We start from the raw sequence: 5,631 nt of genomic DNA, 5'->3' as shown, positions 1-5,631 counted from the left end.
GAATGTTAAGACAGTTCCATGACAGCACAGGACAGAGTAAATGTGGTTCTAATAGCACATAAGATACAGGCTGTATCTGTGTCCCATTTAGAAGAAGTAGGACCAGAGATGAAGCTGTTTGGCATCATCCCATCAATCACAAGGAAATCTGGAACTAGAAACTGACCTCCACACCAGGAACGTTGTCTTCTTCCTACCTGCTTCTCCCCTACACTTCCACATGCCCATGATGAGCTCTACACTTTTTTAAGTTGCAGTCACTTGTAAAGCCTCAAAATGAGAAGTTGTTTTCACAGTCTTTCTATAATTAAGTCATCAGCACAACTCACAAAAACAAAACTGTGCCTTTTTAATTAGTGTTTTGAATGTAAATTAATGGTTCATTATTCTTTCTCATTTCCAGCTGAGATAGTTATTAAAGTCGGGAGAAATAATGAATAGCTAGATAGGAAAACTCAATGATATGAAGAGGGTCAATTTTCCTTACTTATACCCCTAGTATAGTATACCCAAGAGGCCCTGTTCCCCCAGGAAGCACCATGTGGTCCATGGGAAGCGAAAGAGAACATGTAACATTTGGGCCTGCATCACCTCCAATTAAGGAGAGTCTACATATAGACTAAGGCGACTTCTGGCGAGGCTCCCTTGTGTCTTCATGAGGTTTACTGGATCTTCATAAATAACAATGCCATATGACTTTAATGTCTTGAGTCTAGAGAAGTCAAAGTCATCTTTCCTTCATCCTCTTTGCTCTACTGTGGGTCAGCTTCTGTACTCATTTTCAGAGACTCAAGGTTAATCACTAAGATGTGGTTCAGCTTTAAATATGCGATGTGTAGATACATAAAAACTTACTGCTATCTATGAGGTCAAGTTTATCCAGCAAAATTGATTGGTTCTTTTCCCAATGTTTAGAACTAAGTCTTTCAAAAATGCTGGTATTAAAAACAACTAGACCTAGAAAGTTGACAGAATAGCTGTGTTACTTCTCTATTCAATGACACATAGTACTTTTTTTTCTATATTTCTCTAAATATTTCATGACATCTACCCAAAGGATGCTGCAGTATACCCAAAAGAAGGAGCGATTTTCATTTCATCTGCATTTACTGAGTCCTCTTTTAGGGAGGTAAAATTGAACTTAGTAGAGACACAGTGGCACACTGAGTGTCCACCTGTCATTGATATAAGTTGATTTCCTTATAGAGGTCAAATTACGATAATCACATTCTATAATTCAGAGCTGGACAAGTCCCAGCTGCAAGACTAGTTCCACTTGCACATGTGACTTTTCCTTCTGGAATCTGGTCTATAAAATGGAGAAGTCAAACACAGCATCCTAGCCTGTGACTGCACGATTCTACAACTTTTATGAAATATATTTTCATCTTTGAAGACCACACTCCCTGAATGATTCCGCCCACAAGAACAGCACCAAAACTCAGCTAGATACAAGGGTGTCTGATGATGAAGAAAAAATTCCATTATTCCAGGACATTCAAGGAGAATTGAAAAATCCCATCAGAGAGTCGCCTGCAACCTTGCTTGTAATCGTAAGAAGATGGAGAGGGAGCAAGCATACAAGCCTAGCCAGCAGGGTTGTAAACGAGGGCACGTTAGCTGAATGAAATGCTTGCCAGAAGCAGGGGCCCATAAATATTCCATGACACCCAATTGATTTCTCAAAATGAGTTCCATTTCTGATTTGTAAATCTAGCTGGTGATGCTTTATGTTGTGCCTTAGCCTCTGCATCCAATGTGCTCTGTCTACCTTCAACTTTCTTCTCTTCCCATCAAATCATCACACACAAACTACTATCTATCTTAACACTCCCCGGCTCTCGGAAGCTTTTGAACATGAGGCTTATAAAACATTCCCATTACAAGAGGCAGGACGCTTGAGAAAACTGGTGCAAATAACAGTAATGAAGATGGATAGGGTGACATCCTGAACAGCAACAAGGCCCAGAATAGAATGTTCGAGTTTCTTGGAACTCATGGGCCATCTAATAGCAGACAGAATTAATGAGTTCCAGGTTCAGTGAGAGACTGTCTCCAGATATAATGGATAGAATAATTTACAAACATATATAACATTGACCTTTGGTCTCCAAATGTACACGTGTACACACACACACACACACACACACACACACAAGAAGTGCACCTTGGGAGTGGTGAGATAGTTTAGTTATCAAGAGCACTAGTTGCTTTTCCAGAGGACCCAAATTCAGTTCTCACCACCCACATGGAAGCTCACAACCATCCATACTTCCAGTTCCAGGATATCTGACACCTTCTTCTAGCCTTAAAATAAAATAATAATTTAAACTTCTTAAAAGAAGTGCATTCATCTTTTCAAGAGAACCCACATTTGCTAACTACCTATTTAGTGTCAAATACAGAAACACACGCTTGTATACATTGCTATGTAAGAAGTGCTGCAATCCTAGGGAAAAAGTCATTATCTATGTATGTACAAAAATTCATCCAAAACTGCACTCAGTTCTAAATGGGATGTTCTCATCAAACCTCTTCTCTCTCCACCCACCAGGGAGTGGGGCATATGCCTTTAATCCCAGCACTTGGGAGGCAGAGGCATTGATCTCTGGGAGTTGGAGGCTGGTCTACAAAGCAAGTTCAAGGACAACTAGGACTGTCACACAATGAAACCCTGTTCCCTTCCAGGTTCAAAGTTCTCTCTAGAGGAAGAGGTGGAAAGATTGGAAGAGCCAGAGGATAAATGCATGGACAAGCTCATAGCAGCTATGTCAGGGTGCACATGTTCTGTACAGGGAGAAGCAAGATGGTTTCCTAGCTCTGAGAAAGAAGGATGAAGACAGGGGCCCCACCCCTAACCAAAAAACTATTTTCAGTTGATACTCACTTGTTGTGGAATATTATTTTAACTAGGCAAAGATGTGTTACTTTTGTTTGCACTGCATTTATTTAATGATGTAAAGATGTGTTTCCTTGACTGCCTAGAGCGTATGATTCGTGTAATAAAAAGCTGAATAGCCAATAGCTAGGCAGTACAGGGATAGACAGAGCTCGCGGGCAGAGAAAATAAGTAGGAGAAGACTCTAGGCTCGGGAGAATGAAAGAGAAGAAAGAACAAAGATAAAAGAGAGGGGGACATCTGAGGCCAGACAGGCAGACAGGGAGGACATACAGAATGAAAGAAAGGTAAAAAGCCCCAAGGCAAAACGTAGATGAGGAGAAATGGGTTAATTTAAGTTATAAAAGTTAGTGGAACAAGCATATGATACGGCTGAGCATTCATAACTAATAATAAGTCTCCATGTCTTGATAAGTCTTTATGGGAGCTGATGGGTCTGAGAAAGCCTATTAATGGGAAAATCAGTTTTCCTCAATAGAGTGTCACTACATATACCAACAACACTCTAGGGCAGGCCCTATGCCCAGGATTAGTTGGTCAACACAGAATGAACTCTGTGTATTTGTTTATTTATCTGTTTTTGGGGTTTTTTTTGGGGGGGTGTTTCTTTGTATATTGTGGTTTGAAAGAAAATGGTCTCCAAAGGGAGTAGCACTATTAGGAGATATGGCCTTGTTGAAGTAGGTGTGGCCTTGTTGGAGGAATTATGTCACTGTGGGGGTAGACTGTGAGGTCTTTTAAGTTTCATTCTGTGTGACTATCAGTCAACTTCCTGTTGCCTCTGAGTCAAGAGAAAGCACTCTCAGCTCCAGCACCACATCTGCCTACACATTGGCATGCTCCCCACCATACTGATAATGAACTGGACCTCTGAAACTGTGAGACAACCCCAATTAAATGTGTTCCTTTATAAAAGGTTTTGTGGTCATGGTGTCTCTTCACAGCAATAAAAACCCTAAGACAGTGTTGGGAGGGGGGCTTTTTGTTTGTTCTAGCTTTTTTCCTTCCTTCCTTTTTTCCTTTCTTCCTCTTTTTGATTTTTTTATTTTCTTTCTTCCTTTTTTGTCTTAATGGTCTTTTGATTGTTTTGATTTTCATTTTTGTGTTTTTTAAAGGAATGAAAGACCATAAAGCTGAGTAGGTGGGGAGGATGTGGGAGGTGTTATGAGACGGGAGAAACGTTATCAAAATTAATTGTATGAAAAATATTTTTAAATATTTATTTTTCAAAAAAAGAAAAGAAATTAATCTCAACCCCTCCTGCTAGTTATCAAGAAAGTGAGGCTGGGGCCAGCTACATTCCATCTTCCGTCATGCAGTACTAAATGTACGATTCAAGGTTCTTTAGAAAGTGGGCCACTAGTTAAAAGCCTGAAAGGGTTGTAGAGTTTTGTATTGAAGAAGAAACTGCAATGCTCAGTCAAGGCTTAAGACATATAAATTTTAAATTACTCAGTGGGAAGACAAATTTCTTTACAGTGAGGTTTAAAAAGACCTTACAAGCTGCTCCAATCAATTTCAACCTTGGTAGGAAACGTAGTGTTCCCCAAGCATAGATGGTGAAGCCCTCCAGGAGAATGAGGCCACTCGGGCACATTTTGGAACTAATTATAAAGCTAAATCTCCTCCCACTGTGAACAAGTGTAAGAAAATAAATCAATACCCCGTAGCAAGATTTTTCCACCTCACTTCAATCATGGTCATCAGACAAGCAGAAGACCTCTATTGGGTAGACTAGAAATTCTAAAAGTACGTTCACGGAAATACATTGGGAAAACTATTTAATATGTATGTCCCTTGGGGCTGAAAAGTGGGCCAGTGGTTTAAAACACATGCTGCTCTTCCAGAGGACCCAAATTCAAGTGCCTCACAAGCACTTGTAACTACAACTCTGGGGGAGTTTGAGCCTCTGGTCTCCTTGAGCATCTGCATTCAAGTTCACATACCCACACACAGACATACATACAATTTGATATGATACATCCAGGGTTTTGTAGACACCAGGACTGCAAATGGCATCATTTATGCCAGCAAAGGAGACAAAGCTCATGGAAGTTAAACTGCCAACCTGGATACTGATGTAAGATTTCACCCCCAGAGCACCGTGGGAACCTTTCCGAGAGTTTACTACCAGGATTACAAGAAGTACATCAACATCTGGGAAGGCAACACTGTGGGGCTTAACATGGTGCTGGCAGCCTACCTGCTTCTCAGCTACTGGATTTCTTACAAAGAACTCAAACATGAATGGTGATGCAAGTACCGCTGAGAGGGGTCAGCATGGAGAGCACTGCAAATTTAACTGTGGCTGAATCTTTGTATTCTAACTGAGAACTAATGTCCAGTAAAAGGTGACTGGTTCAATATAAAATAACAATAATAATAATAATAATAGATCTTTTAAAACATATAACCTTGAGCCTGTCTTGATTACTTTTCTATTGTACTAAGACACCACGGCTGAGATGAATATAATGGATAGGGAATAAACATTTCAAATAGAGAAAATGGGAGGCACAAAGGATCAAAGATATAAGGAGGCAGGTATCAATGGAGTGGTGTTTTGTCTTTCTAAAGCACAGAATTTGAGAAGGGAATGTAGAAATTTGATAATCATATACTCTAAGGGTCCTTGCCTGGATAAGGCAGACATCAAAAACATTAAGGGAGAAGGAGATAATTCATATTTTGGAATATTCTCCCTCATGGAAGAATAGAAAGTTGCAGTTTGA

General features: G+C 40.0%; 1 pseudogene; it reads left to right on the top strand.

Annotated features, from left to right (window-relative positions):
- The first annotated feature begins 4,911 nt into the window (after positions 1-4,911).
- LOC121461490 lies at positions 4,912-5,153 on the top strand (annotated as a pseudogene).
- Positions 5,154-5,631: the final 478 nt, after the last annotated feature.

The sequence above is a fragment of the Microtus oregoni genome, unplaced genomic scaffold (genome assembly GCF_018167655.1).
Source record: "Microtus oregoni isolate MIOR12 unplaced genomic scaffold, Mior012 000022F_ref0000154, whole genome shotgun sequence".
Lineage (NCBI taxonomy): Eukaryota > Metazoa > Chordata > Mammalia > Rodentia > Cricetidae > Microtus > Microtus oregoni.
This window is presented reverse-complemented; position numbering and strand designations above follow the sequence as displayed.